This window comes from Girardinichthys multiradiatus, chromosome 19 (assembly GCF_021462225.1).
Source record: "Girardinichthys multiradiatus isolate DD_20200921_A chromosome 19, DD_fGirMul_XY1, whole genome shotgun sequence".
NCBI classification, from domain to species: domain Eukaryota; kingdom Metazoa; phylum Chordata; class Actinopteri; order Cyprinodontiformes; family Goodeidae; genus Girardinichthys; species Girardinichthys multiradiatus.
In genome coordinates, this window is record NC_061811.1 from 31,080,328 (window position 1) to 31,096,660 (window position 16,333).

Consider the following 16,333-nt stretch of genomic DNA (forward strand, 5'->3'; position numbering starts at 1 on the left):
ACTGAATTCCACTGCTTTCTGGAAGAAAACAACAGTCCGAAAAGACAATCAAACTGAAGGGGTAAGTGCCTTTTTTTTCACACCAACAAGTTGGTCTTCCTACAACATAGAGATGCTCCCATCCAGAATATTTGGGCTCAGATCCAATCTTTAAATCCTCATTTAAATCTTCCTACCTAGAGTTCTGATTGTTTTGGTCATGCTGTTGTATAGGCCAATATGAAACAAACCACAACACATTGCCGTGTTCAGATATACTGCTACCATTTATTCCCATGCCTTCATTTAGATGCACAAGTTTATAATTAACAGAATGATCCTTTTTAGGCCCATATTTTTACATCTTATTCAGCTGCTGAGCTGCTAAATCTGAGGCGTTGAACTGCTAGTTGTTTAAATTAGCTTTTGTTGTCAGACATATGGTTTTATTGGGGTCTGATCTGAAAACTAAATTTAGCCACAAAATTACTTGTGTAATTTCACAAGTGTTTTTTAATTATTCATGAGCAGAGGTTACATAGACTGTCCACTGACAGCTGGGCTCCACAACAATAATCCACTCATATGTTTAAATTTCAAGTGATCTATGTATATAGATCTTAAGATATTTATATGCATATTTATTAGAGTAGGTGTGAAACATTTTTTGCTTTAATGAGTAAAATGTGCCACAAAGGACCAGGATGTCTGGATCAGAGGATTCAGCTTCCAATCCAATCCAAGAATGACATCGGTATCGGGCCCAATCTCACTACTGGATCAGATTAAGCCCAACTGTAATAATCCAGAGTAAAAGCATTGACACCACAGAATGAATTGTGCTACTTCAGTAGTACAGCAAAGATAAATGATGGATGAAAGTTAACAGGCTGTGTGGTAATCAGTCAAATTAAACATATAATATTTAACCACCGGCAAATACAATACTGTAAAAGTATTTACTCCCTATAAATTGTTTTTGTTCTTGCTTTTTTGTTTGTAAAATGTTTCAGATCATGAAACTAATTATAATATTAAATTTAACCTAAAGTAAAGCAAAAAGCAATTTTTAATGCTGATTTCATTCATCCAGGGGAAAAAAACTATCCAAACCAATCTTACACTCTGCAAAAAAGTAATTGCCTCACCCCACCTTGCTAAATCATAAATTAATTGTGATCAATAAAATTTTTGGTCTATTCTTACTACCCACACCCAGGCCTGATTACAGCCAGACCTGTAGAATCAAGATAGAACTTATATAGAACCTGCTGGACAACATGAAGTTGGCTTAAAGACCTTAAAAGCATAATATTCTGCCTAAATTGAAAGAATTTTAATAACAAATGACAAATAAAGTCATTGGGAACAACATCTAAAGTATTGCAGGCCTCACCTTCCTCAGTAAAGGTCTGTGTTCATGGTTCAACAATAAGAAAGAGACTGAGCACAAATTGCCCACTGTTGGCCAAAATAAAACACTGAAAACTGTCTTGCATTTGTCTGAACCATAGTAATGATTCCTAAGGCTTTTTGGGAAAATATGCTACATACTGACTCCCTTCATCTCTCTCTGTGTGCTCCACAGTAACTACTAACTCTAAAGACATACTTATTTAGACAGGCTTTTACTTAATTATTTATTTTAAAGTATTTATTTTGGCTGAATTAAAACAATTTTGCAAAGAAGAGAAGAAAAAAAGTCCTCCCCAGCAAAGTAAAGATTCATTGCCAGTTAGCACAAACAATCAGCCTTTAGCACTGGGCCCGGTTCATTTGGAAAGCTTTTTCCCTTTAAAAGATGAAACCATGATTTGAAAATTGTTGTTAGCATTTACTCTGGTTATCTTTGTCTGATATAAAGATCTATTTGATGATTTGAAACATGTAAGAGTGTGAAACAAAAAGAAATAAGAGACGACATGTGTAATGGGGTAAATACTTTTTTCATTGCACTGTATCTAGCATCCTCTCAGAATCCTACCAAGACTACAAAACACTAAAACAAGTAAAAGTATTTTAAAGAACTTAGGACTTAAAAGAGAGATTTAGAACCAGGATAAGGGTAAAACGACAGTACATAACATTAGCTGCCATTTACCATTAAACATTAGTTTAAACATTTTTGCTAAATGTGAAGAATCTGGACCCTTGGAGTTTGGTTGAACTGTATAGAGAGGTATATAAAGTAGGAACCAAGATAGACATGAAAACAGAAAAGACAAATAGAATAACCGACAAAGACAAGAAAGGCAGGAACTCAAAGAGATGTTGAAGACGTGGAGGGGCATTGAATAGTCTAGTTAAATAAAGGAAAAGGCACCCGAAGAGAGAGCCATCAGAGAGTGAAGGGAAAGGAGGGAAACTAGTGTAAATATGAGAAACTGTTCCAAGTGAAATGCAGCATATGGGTCGATTAGAAGCATCTTTAGTGTACCTCGATGCGGCTGTTTGTGGTTTGTAGGTTGTCCCGAACAAGCCGTTATGTAAAGATCAATCCATATATGGACGCTAAAACCAGAATTATTTGTTTCAGTAGCATATTTCTTTCACTTTGCATTTACAGTTGAAACCAGATATATACATACACTGTATAAAAAGGCACATAATCTTTTTTTTTCTCACCGTCTGAAATTAAATCAGACTAAACCTTTCTTGTTTTAGGTCAGTTAAGATGGCCAATTTGTTTTATTTGCGAACCGGCAGAATAATAATTTTTTGATCACTTTTAAAACTTTTTTCAAGTTAGAAATTATGCATACTTTCCAGGGATTTGTGATGCCCACTCCAAAATGTGGACTTTAAGCCACAAGAAGGTCCTGGGTTCAAATTCCAACCTTGGTTCTTTCTGCATAGAGTTGCATGTTTGCATCCGTGGGTTCTCTCAGAGTACTCCGGCTTCCTCCCACAGTCCAAAAACCTGACTCTTAGGTTAATTGGTTTTTCTAAATGTTTTTTCCTTATGAAGCCATCTATTTTTTAAGCGCACCGGTCCCTCCTGCACGAAACAACTCCACAACATGATGCTGCCGCCCCTTTACTTCACAGTTGAGATGGTCTTCTCAGGCTTGCAAGATTCCCTCTTTTTCGTGGTGATTATGGCCAAACCTTTCAATTGTAGTTTCATCACACCACAGGACATGTCTTAAGGGTCTTTGTTACCGAGAGCATTTGCAAACTCCAACTTGACGTTTTGTAATGGCCTTTTCTCCTCTGAGTGGTCTTTTAGCCCAAGTCAGTACAGAACTCACTTTTCACTGTGGATAATGACAGTCTCTCTATGATGACACACAAGGAAGCAGTGTTTTGAGGTGTTCATCAGCAGGTGTCTCTAAAATTAACTTCAATGTTGTGAATTAATTAGAAAACCATGATATATTGGGCTGCACAGTGGCGCAATTGGTAGCACTGTTGCCTTGCAGCAAGAAGGTCCTGGGTTCAACTTTGTGAGAGTTCTGCATGAAGTTTGTATGTTCTCCCTGTACCCATGCGTGGGTTCTCATTGGGTACTCCGGCTTCCTCCCACAGTCCAAAGACATGTCTGTTAGGTAAATCTCTCTAAATTGCCCTTAGGTGTGTGAATGAGTGTGTGCATAGTTGTTTGTGTGTTGCCCTGCGATGGACTGGCGACCTGTCCAAGGTGTACCCCACCTCCTGCCCCTAGACTGCTGGAGATAGGCACCAGCTTCCCCATTGACCCAATATGGAAGAAGCGGTAGAAAATGCCTGACTGGCTGACTAGATATATTCAGAAGTTCAAAAACATAATCATCTTTCTGTGTGTAGGAACATTCTGCTTATTAAGAAAGATTAAACATTCTCAGAGAAAGAACAATATTAAAACAAAGAGGAATAATTTTTGGTGATCCTAACTAACCTAAATCAGTAAACATTTAGCCTGATTTAATGCCAAACAGGGAAAAAAAAATTTTTTACGCAGTGTATGTAAATATCTGGCTTCAACTATATTAGATATTAATAGTTCGCTACAAAACACATGTCAGGCGATATAAGACACTCACTAATGAGAATCTTTAAAATATTCAGCTTCCTAATGTAGACCTGCCAACTCTTGCTACTATTATTTACCTCGGAAAAAAAAACACCAACATGGAGTTAAATAGCAATATAGAAAAAATGTTGGTAGACACTGCCAGTTTTCCTGGCAATTATTGCATTTGTTTACTGTAATCAGTGTGATATCTCAAGATGAATGAGTTAAAGATTTATTGATGTCAAAATGTCACACGCTGCAGCTTTAATTAGCTCGGCGGGATTAAAAACATGACTTTTCAGCCATGAAAGCCTTCCATCAAGATGCTCGAGTGAAATCACTCAGCATTCAGGTAAATTATCAGTTTACCCAGTCTAGCTGTGCCGCTTCAAAAGATGAAGTATGGGGTGCTCTTAGCATTTTGGCTCCCTGTGAATCCGCACTGTCAGAAACACAGATCCGGCATAACAAGATGATGGACGTGTTATACAGGCTGCATATTGAAAGGTAATAAAGGCAGCTGAAGCATCTGTCTTAGTCATCTCAGTTCTCTCACATCATGGATGTGTGCAAGCATGTGTCTGTTTGGTACAAGTTGGCCCGGTGGTCGCTCAGCTGAGATCCTGAAATGTTATTATTTTATCACATCAACTTCAGATGCAGGAAAGACACAGACTTTTTAAGTTTTTCAGTCTGAATTTGCATGTCTACCTATTTGCTCTCTGCTGATGTGGGCCTACATTATTTGTCTAAATATTTCATAAATGAAGATGCTTCACTAACAAAGACTTAAAACGCATTCCTATCATGACTGTATCTGATACAAAGCAAAGACATCTTATCTCCTCCTTCTCTATATATCTCTACATTCTTTCACACATGCATCCTCTGACTTTCTATCTTTTCCTTTCCTCTTTTGTTTCCTTTAAACATCGGTCTGTAACAGCTTTACCAGTGTGAAAAAGATAATAACTTAGTTGTTCCCAGTTACTCCAGTGCCACCATGAGGCTAGATATTTTGTTTTTCAGTTTAATATCCTAACAACTGTAACATAACTCTTTAAATTTGAGATAATGTGGTGGTGGTGTGTGGATATTTTACATGCAAACCATCGGTGACACTAACACCAATGGTTTAGTGGCACCAAACATTTGTATTTTCAACTAATCTATTAATTGATTTTTTTAATTAATCGATTTTTCAAAATTATTGTTATTGTTGTTTTCCTAAAAAAAGAAAGCTAATTTATTATTTTTTCTATTTTGTGCATCAAAAAATAAAATGTAAAAGACGTTTTGCTCTTTAAAGTATAAATTATATATATATTAATTATATATACATACAGGGGTTGGACAATGAAACTGAAACACCTGGTGTTAGACCATAATAAGTTATTAGTATGGTGTAGGGCCTCCTTTTATGGCCAATACAGCATCAATTCATCTTGGGAATGACATTTACAAGTCCTGCACAGTGGTCAGAGGGATTTTAAGCCATTCTTCTTGCAGGATAGTGGCCAGGTCACTACGTGATAGTGGTGGAGGAAAACGTTTCCTGACTCGCTCCTCCAAAACACCCCAAAGTGACTCAATAATATTTAGATCTGGTGACTGTGCAGGCCATGGGAGATGTTCAACTTCACTTTCATGTTCATCAAACCAATCTTTCACCAGTCTTGCTGTGTGTATTGGTGCATTGTCATCCTGATACACGGCACCGCCTTCAGGATACAATGTTTGAACCATTGGATGCACATGGTCCTCAAGAATGGTTCGGTAGTCCTTGGCAGTGACCCGCCCATCTAGCACAAGTATTGGGCCAAGGGAATGCCATGATATGGCAGCCCAAACCATCACTGATCCACCCCCATGCTTCACTCTGGGCATGCAACAGTCTGGGTGGTACGCTTCTTTGGGGCTTCTCCACACCGTAACTCTCCCGGATGTGGGGAAAACAGTAAAGGTGGACTCATCAGAGAACAATACATGTTTCACATTGTCCACAGCCCAAGATTTGCGCTCCTTGCACCATTGAAACCGACATTTGGCATTGGCATGAGTGACCAAAGGTTTGGCTATAGCAGCCCGGCCGTGTATATTGACCCTGTGGAGCTCCTGACGGACAGTTCTGGTGGAAACAGGAGAGTTGAGGTGCACATTTAATTCTGCCGTGATTTGGGCAGCCGTGGTTTTATGTTTTTTTGATACAATTCGGGTTAGCACCCGAACATCCCTATGAGACAGCTTCCTCTTGCGTCCACAGTTAATCCTGTTGGATGTGGTTCGTCCTTCTTGGTGGTATGCTGACATTACTCTGGATACCGTGGCTCTTGATACATCACAAAGACTTGCTGTCTTGGTCACAGATGCGCCAGCAAGACGTGCACCAACAATTTGTCCTCTTTTGAACTCTGGTATGTCACCCATAATGTTGTGTCCATTTCAATATTTTGAGCAAAACTGTGCTCTTACCCTGCTAATTGAACCTTCACACTCTGCTCTTACTGGTGCAATGTGCAATCAATGAAGACTGGCTACCAGGCTGGTCCAATTTAGCCATGAAACCTCCCACACTAAAATGACAGGTGTTTCTGTTTCATTGTCCAACCCCTGTATATATACAATACAGACCAAAGGTTTGGACACACCTTGTCATTCAAAGAGTTTTCTTTATTTTCATGACTATGAATATTGTAGCTTCACACTGAAGGCATCAAAACTATGAAATAACACATGTGGAATTATATACTGAACGTATGAAACAACTGAAAATATGTCTTATATTCTAGGTTCTTCAAAGTAGCCACCTTTTGCTTTGATTACTACTCCGCACACTCTTGGCATTCTGTTGATGAGCTTCAAGAGGTAGTCACCTGAAATGGTTTTCCAACAGTCTTGAAGGAGTTCCCAGAGATGCTTAGCACTTGTTGGCCCTTTTGCCTTCACTCTGCGGTCCAGCTCACCCCAAACCATCTCGATTGGGTTCAGGTCCGGTGACTGTGGAGGCCAGGTCATCTGGCGCAGCACCCCATTACTCTCCTTCTTGGTCAAATAGCCCTTACACAGCCTGGAGATGTGTTTGGGGTCATTGTCCTGTTGAAAAATAAATGATGGTCCAACTAAACGCAAACTAGATGGAATAGCATGCCGCTGCAAGATGCTATGGTAGCCATGCTGGTTCAGTATGCCTTCAATTTTGAATAAATCCCCAACAGAGTCACCAGCAAAGCACCCCCACACCATCACACTTCCTCTTAACAGTTGTTCTAGAGATGTGTCTGCTGCTAGAACTCTGTGTGGCATTGACCTGTTCTCTAATCTGAGCTGCTGTTAACCTGCGATTTCTGAGGCTGGTGACTCAGATGAACTTATCGTCCGCAGCAGAGGTGACTCTTGGTCTTCTTTTCCTGGGGCGGTCCTCGTGTGAGCCAGTTTCTTTGTGGCGCTTGATGGTTTTTGCAACTGCTCTTGGGGACACTTTCAAAGTTTTCCCAATTGTTCGGACTGACTGACCTTCATTTCTTAAAGTAATGATGGCCACTCGTTTTTGTTTACTTAGCTGCTTTTTTCTTGCCATAATATAAATTCTAACAGTCTATTCAGTAGGACTATCAGCTGTGTACTGTATCCACCTCCTGCACAACACAACTGATGGTCCCAACCCCATTTATAAGGCTTGAAATCCCACTTTTAAACTTGATCGGGCACACTTGTGAAGTGAAAACCATTTCAGGTGACTACCTCTTGAAGCTCATCAAAAGAATGCCAAGAGTGTGTGGAGCAGTAATCAAAGCAAAAGGTGGCTACTTTGAAGAACCTAGAATATAAGACATATTTTCAGTTGTTTCACACTTTTTTGTTCAGTATATAATTCCACATGTGTTAATTCATAGTTTTGATGCCTTCAGTGTGAAGCTACAATATTCATAGTCATGAAAATAAAGAAAACTCTTTGAATGAGGTGTGTCCAAACTTTTGGTCTGTACTGTATATATATATATATATATATATATTTTTTTTTTTTTTCCAGCATGAGAAAAATAAATAGAATCAAACTCTTGATATTTCTGCATTTACAAATTATAACTTCTTAGTAATTGGGAATGTCGTATATGATGATCCTGATCTGGAAAAAAAGTAGACCTCTGTTCCATCAGTATAAATCTATTTCTGTTACAACTTTAAGTGAAAAAGAGACCAACGTTAAAATACCAATTATTTATTTTATCGTATGTAATTCTTAGGAATGTGTAAGGTTTAAATTTGATTCATTGTGTGTTCATTTGACTTATAAATAAATAAAATAAAATATGATAAAGCTAAATTAATTTTGGCTTCTGCACATGAATGCGTGCGGGGAAAAAGGCAGGCGGCTGATTGGTCAAACATGCAGGAAGAATGTGAAAATGTAGCAGACAGACTACTTATATCTTTTTTTCAGCTTCTCATTAGCCCCTAGGTCCATCTCTTCCTCTTCACATGCATGGCGCGTGGGGTGCTGTGATTCGAAACAAAACCTAGAGAGTTTCCAAAGCTCTGGTAATCATCACTTAACTTAAAGTACTTCCAAACATTAGAGCCATTCAGCCTCAGAAATGTTTGACAAACTTTTAGAACTTGGCACATGAGAGAGTAATCAGACATCTTATCAGACATGTCTGTTTTGAGACAGTAGCTTGAAAAATAAATATATGTCAACTAAACATACTGATGTCAACAAATTACTGTAGTCGGCATCACAAATGGCAACAACCCATATGCAAACATTCACTCCTGTAGTCTGGCTTTGTTAATAAAGCAATCTAATGACATAAAAATAGACTTAACATTAAAATGGATTGAATAATCTTTTTTAATTTAAGACTTTCTTGTAAAACTAGAAATAGGCAGCTTGACAAACTAGTGACTTTCCATATTTGTACTTGTAAGGTGTCTCATATCCTTTGAACTTTACATAACCACATAACAACCACAAACCTCAATGCATATTATTAGGATAACATGGTACAGACCAACACCAAAGTGAAGTGTCTGGCCTACATGTGGCACACAGTGAAAGGCGATCACAGGGAAGCTGGTGTCTATATCCAGCAGTCTACGGGCGAGAGGTGGGGTACACCCTGGACAAGTCGCCTGTCCATCGCAGAGCAGCACAGAGACAAACAGGACAAACAACCATGCACACCTAAGGGCAATGTAGAGAGACCAGTTAACCTAACAGTCATTTATCTGGACTGTGGGAGGAAGCTTGAGTACCCGGAGGCACCCCACGGATGCACGGGGAGAACAGGGAGAACTCCAACAGTGCTGCCAACTGTGCCACCGTACAGCCCTATAATCTATATAATAATCTATAATATATTATCTATGTATTCTATAATCCTCATTCTTATTTTCAAACCTTCACCCAGGCCCAGGTCTGAGTAGCCTTGATAAGCCAAATGATCATTCAGTCCTAATGATTTGTGCAGAGAGAAGGTGTCTATCGGTGCTGTATTGATTCCAGGACTCAGAGCACAGATGTGAGATGATAACACTTAAACTGAGACGCCAACAAACACATATTACTCCAGCCTGCTAATTATGTCCTTCAGGTGATTTTTTCCCCTTTCCAGCAGTACGTTTGCTGGCAGAATAACAGCACTGGGGAGTGAGTCGCTCTAAATAACCTTCTTCTATGTATATGTATATATATATATATATATATATATATATATATATATATATATATACACAATTTATATCATCTGGCTGTGCATTTTTGAGACCTTTTAGACATGTTGAATTAATTTATTTGTCAGAAACAGACTTATTTTCCTCATTCATGGAGCAATGTTACGCTATTACGTAATTTTCTGAGCTGATGTTCAGTTAGATGAACGTAGCAAAGTACTTCAGTGGAGAAAACTATTTTCCGTTCTTCCCAAAAATCATCAGGGAATTTCTGTATCTGATCACCATTGGTGGTCAAGCTTTGAAAATGGAAATAAGGTCATTTAATAGTAAAACTTTGGTGTTTTGATACTAAGCATGGTTCCTGCAGCCAACGGAAGAAAAATATTTGCCATTTCCTCACCTGATGACACTGCAAGCAGCAAATGTTTTTTATACCTCTGTAGTTTTGGCTGTTTCCTGCCCCCTGTTTTTAGGTACAAAAGGAGCAGCCTTCTGCAGAATGTTTTGGGTTGACCATGGCTTGATTCATTACCGTCAAGAGGAGGGTTTTTATCTGCTTTGCAGAGCTGGCCCAAGGTTGTAGAATGCCCTGTGCAGAAGTTCAGCACCTCAGTCATGCTCACACTTGATGATGTAGTCTGCACTAACACCACTTGTTTTGCAGTTGCCTAGAGGGCCAAAAATAAATGAATGACTATATGACACCATCATAACAGTCACACCAAATTATTTAATTAATAATGAAGTCTTGAAATATAGCACATATCCTAAGGATTCTGGTTAATGTTCACTTTCCAGAGTAAATCTTGAATGTTCCTTATAACGGAGGGTGAATGACAGTGTTCAAACAGGACAGCCCTTCATATCTGGATCTTTTTATGAAAATTTGGACCCTTTTTAGTATTAAGTTAAAACATGAACACCACATATGCCTGTTGTGTTAACCAGGATTTAAAAGTGTAGAAGAGGACTATTATTTGCTGATATTTAAATGTAAAATATGTATAAAACGTCACCATTTTCCTCACTGTTTGACATTAAATCAGATTGAAATAGTTTCTGTTTTAGGTCTATTACAATTAACAAAATTATTTCTGTGTTCCAAATGAATAGAATAAAGATTCAAAGAATAGCAGTCTGAATGTATGTAAACTTCTGGTTAAACAAAAAGGAGAAAAAAAACACATTTTTTTCAGTTGTTCTTTTTTTTTTTACTTTTTTACCTGCTGTTCTTGTAAACATTTTGAGAAAGCCCAGATGACGATATCAGGACTTTATAAGCTTTCAATAGCTTATTTCAGCTGTGGACTTACTTTAAGGCAACACTTCAAATATACAGCTGCCATGTGTGACATCATCAAACAATCAAAAGAGATCTGTCAAAACATCAGGAAGAGAACCGAGGTCTTCCACAAATCTGCTTCTTCCTACAATTTCCAAATGCCTGACAGTGTCACGTTCATCTGTATAGAAGGTTTGTGTACAGTTCAAATGAAATGTATGTGAACTACTGAATTTGATGAAAGCAACAAAACTAAAATAATTTGATTTTTTTGGTCATTATTCTGGCATTTTTATTACATTGAAATAATTTTGGTAATCCCAGCCGTTCATCGGTTTCAACGTCAGACAATAAAAAAGAATGAGTATGCTTCTTTTTATGCAACGTATGCACATAAATCCTTTTAATTGTTTTTTGGATTTGAGTATTTTATAGTCTTTCATCTCCAGATTTCTCCAAGTAATTAGATAATACGCAATGAAGTACATGGGTACGCACTGTTGAAATTATATGAAATGAAATGAAGTAGAAGTAGAAGGGGACAAAATGGTAACATGCAAGAATAATATTGTTCCAGAGCCTTTTTTCCAACCAATCAGTCTTTGTCTGGTTGCTAGAAATAAAATGAAAAACATATACAGGTCCTTCTCAAAATATTAGCATATTGTGATAAAGTTCATTATTTTCCATAATGTAATGATGAAAATTTAACATTCATATATTTTAGATTCATTGCACACTAACTGAAATATTTCAGGTCTTTTATTGTCTTAATACGGATGATTTTGGCATACAGCTCATGAAAACCCAAAATTCCTATCTCACAAAATTAGCATATCATTAAAAGGGTCTCTAAACGAGCTATGAACCTAATCATCTGAATCAACGAGTTAACTCTAAACACCTGCAAAAGATTCCTGAGGCCTTTAAAACTCCCAGCCTGGTTCATCACTCAAAACCCCAATCAAGGGTAAGACTGCCGACCTGACTGCTGTCCAGAAGGCCACTATTGACACCCTCAAGCAAGAGGGTAAGACACAGAAAGAAATTTCTGTACGAATAGGCTGTTCCCAGAGTGCTGTATCAAGGCACCTCAGTGGGAAGTCTGTGGGAAGGAAAAAGTGTGGCAGAAAACGCTGCACAACGAGAAGAGGTGACCGGACCCTGAGGAAGATTGTGGAGAAGGGCCGATTCCAGACCTTGGGGGACCTGCGGAAGCAGTGGACTGAGTCTGGAGTAGAAACATCCAGAGCCACCGTGCACAGGCGTGTGCAGGAAATGGGTTACAGGTGCCACATTCCCCAGGTCAAGCCACTTTTGAACCAGAAACAGCGGCAGAAGCGCCTGACCTGGGCTACAGAGAAGCAGCACTGGACTGTTGCTCAGTGGTCCAAAGTACTTTTTTCGGATGAAAGCAAATTCTGCATGTCATTCGGAAATCAAGGTGCCAGAGTCTGGAGGAAGACTGGGGAGAAGGAAATGCCAAAATGCCAGAAGTCCAGTGTCAAGTACCCACAGTCAGTGATGGTCTGGGGTGCCGTGTCAGCTGCTGGTGTTGGTCCACTGTGTTTTATCAAGGGCAGGGTCAATGCAGCTAGCTATCAGGAGATTTTGAAGCACTTCATGCTTCCATCTGCTGAAAAGCTTTATGGGGATGAAGATTTCATTTTTCAGCACGACCTGGCACCTGCTCACAGTGCCAAAACCACTGGTAAATGGTTTACTGACCATGGTATCACTGTGCTCAATTGGCCTGCCAACTCTCCTGACCTGAACCCCATAGAGAATCTGTGGGATATTGTGAAGAGAACGTTGAGAGACTCGAGACCCAACACTCTGGATGAGCTAAAGGCCGCTATCGAAGCATCCTGGGCCTCCATAAGACCTCAGCAGTGCCACAGGCTGATTGCCTCCATGCCACGCTGCATTGAAGCAGTCATTTCTGCAAAAGGATTCCCGACCAAGTATTGAGTGCATAACTGTACATGATTATTTGAAGGTTGACTTTTTTTGTATTAAAAACACTTTTCTTTTATTGGTCGGATGAAATATGCTAATTTTGTGAGATAGGAATTTTGGGTTTTCATGAGCTGTATGCCAAAATCATCCGTATTAAGACAATAAAAGACCTGAAATATTTCAGTTAGTGTGCAATGAATCTAAAATATATGAATGTTAAATTTTCCTCATGACATTATGGAAAATAATGAACTTTATCACAATATGCTAATATTTTGAGAAGGACCTGTACATAGGCACATAAACCCAACATGTCCGCCCTATTGACAAAGCTGAAATGTTGTATAAAACATGTTTCTTTACCACTGTTAGTATATTAAGAATTACTATTTATTTAGTATACATCAGCAGACAAGGCTCTGAAAGCACATACTCTGAAAGGACAAATGATTTGTTTTTGTTTTTTATCCTGCATAATAATAATTGATTTGATGTTTTACATCCTTTCTCAGGTAGTTGAATTGGTTTGTTTCTTTTTTCTTTCAAAACAATTTAACAACTGACTTTAAACGATATATTCTGTACCACTGGTGAAACATTATTCCCTCCCTCCACTAATGAAGTTATACTGGTATGGTTTGGTTAATAGAGACTTTGGTGTTATCTTTTCATTTAAATACTGCGTTTGCTAAAATACTTGTTGGGGATTCTCAGCCTTACCAGCTGTGTTTTCTGCCACACCTGGCTTTAGATCATACAACTCTGCTAGCATTAGTGATAATGAAGCCAGTCACCCACAGCGATTAATGTACTTACCTAGTAATAACGATAAATTGAGGGTCCTGATCTTGATTTAGGAAGGTGATAAGCTGCCTCTTAAAATAAACAGGCCAGTTACTGTATCAGGTCTCTGTGAACAAGATTTAAGTAAAGAGTTGGTCAGTTTAAGCGGCTTTGTTTTGCTTGTAAAATGGGTTAATTCCTACAACAGTGTAGACAGCTAAAGGCGGTTTTACAAAGTATTCCATCAGGGAGGCCGAATTCAGTGTGCATGCCACACAGATTTTTATTCATTAACAAAAAAAAACAGATATGTTATGACTTGTGTAGCGTTGGACCCCAGAATGCAGACGAGCAGGCAGCATGACGGTGAGAAAAAAAAGCTTTAATTACCAAAAACTCACTCATAACAAGAGGCAGGAACAAAACAATAAACGGTCAGGCAAGACAGGCTTGGCATGATCCAAAAAACAAGACATAAGCATGATCGAGATGACTAGACGTGAGCATGATCCAGAAAATAAGACTTGAGCATGATTAGAAAATGTTTCTGCAAGGAATAAACAGAACAGGTGTGTGTATATGGAGTGTGAACCAGGTGAAGCAAGACACATTAACTAGGTGCAGGTGAACCAAATAAACTTAATTGACAGGAGAGAATAAACGTGACTGGAGCAAAACAGGAATTCAAGAATACAAACTAATAGAAACATAACTAGAAAAACATGAAACGAAAGCATAACCAGATCCAAAAACTTAACAACACATGAACTAGAAGACAAAAAGTAAAGCATGACTAGGAAAATAATAAGCAGAAACATGATTGAAAATCTTAACTGTGAAACAGACCAACAAAACCCAAAAACACCCACAAATCATAGCAAGATAAGATGTCTTCCTACCACTTAACAAACACACAAGAATCTGTGTTAGTCTATCACATAAAACCCCAATAAAAAACATTGAAGTTGCAATCAGTCAAAATGTGAAACCTTCAAGAGGGTGGAAAGGGTGGAAAGGCACTGTAATTATCTTCCCAACTAGATAAGTCTTTCAATGCTCTTTCCTTCTTTGTCACTTAATTTCATCATAGTTTATCCTCTGCCAGGAGCATGTGAGCTAATTTGTGGCGTCACCAAAGAGACAGCAGAGATGAGTGAACAAACAGAGCAAAATCTTAATATTAACAGAAATGTCAACATGAGTACAATTTAGTTTTAAAAATATTGGGTCAGACTAGGGAAGTTGGTGGAAAATCAGTTCCCCTGTTGACTAATTACTGAACAACAAAAGTGCCTCTGCTAATTACAACCTAATACTCTAGTAAAATTGAATATGTACAGCTCTGTAGCACGATATCCCCCAATACATTCTGTCATTTAGGGATTAGTTTGATCAAAGACACATTGCATGTTGAGTTTAGGTTTTAAAACTATAGGAGACATATATGTGTTACCTTCTGTACTGTAGTCTTCAGAGTTAAAACAAATCTTCCACCAAAAAGGGCCATACAGGAGAAAACTAACAAAGAAAGTTTATGCTAGGTCTAATACATTGGCCAAATTCACTATAATTATCTATTTTACTTCTTCTGCTGGCATTCGGCTCTTTACTGAAGAAAATGTGCATCGTAGCACCAAACAGCAGCCACCTAGCACAGTTCCTTGATGGAACAATATACCTGCAGTAATATTATTCACTTGAAGTGTGGTGCGACATACTTCAGCTACAATATAAACATCTTTTAGCTACAGACTTGTTTCCAGTCCAATGCAATTGTTGTGACATTTACGTGGTGATAAAATATTTGTGTTTTCTACTTGTTGCATTTTTTGACCAAATATATGATATGGAAAGTATTTTGCCACTAGGTAAAATTTCATATGTTTCACACTTTGCTCTTTTAAATATTTGTTTACATTTTCATTTATGGTGGTGGTGCTTTGCTGCTCTGCAAAATGCACAAAGTCCCCAGAATTAGGTTTTTATTTAAAGTATTTGCAACCAGAGGCTGTCAACTGTGATACTATTACTCTATTTCTTGATGTATCGAATGTAGAATATCTAGTGAAAAGAAAAGAAAATAAATTTAATTCAATTCAATTCAAAAATACTTTATTAATCCCAAAGGGAAATTAAATGTTGTTATAGCTCATATTATGAAGGTTTCCTCAAAGAGCCGTTGTAGATGCTGATGGCTGTGGGCAGGAAGGATCTCCTGTAGCGCTCCGTCTTACAGCAGATCTGAAGAAGCCTCTGACTGAAGACACTGTTGTTGTAGGACAGTCTCATGAAGAGGATGCTCAGGGTTCTCCATAATGTTCTTCATTTTATGAAGAATCCTTCTTTGTACAATGATCTCCAGAGGTTCCAGAGGAGTCCTCAGAACAGAGCCAGCCTTCTTTATCAGCTTGTTGAGCTTTTTTAAGTCCCTGGCTCTGATGCTGCTTCCCCAGCAGATGATGGCAGAAGAGATCACACTCTCCACAACAGACTTATAGAAGATATGCAGCATCTTGCTGCAAACACCAAAGGACCTAAGCTTCCTCAAGAACTACAGTCTGCTCTGTCCCTTCTTGTAGATGGCTTCACAGTTGCATCTCCACTCTAGTCTGTTGTCCAGGTGAACACTGAGGTATTTATACTCCTACACCACCTCCACT

At 38.4% G+C, this 16,333-nt stretch overlaps 1 protein-coding gene across 5 annotated transcripts in view; it reads left to right on the forward strand.

Annotated features, from left to right (window-relative positions):
* Positions 1–16,333, forward strand: part of slc8a3 (solute carrier family 8 member 3) — a 177,915-nt gene that overhangs the window by 138,324 nt on the left and 23,258 nt on the right. The window lies entirely within an intron of this gene.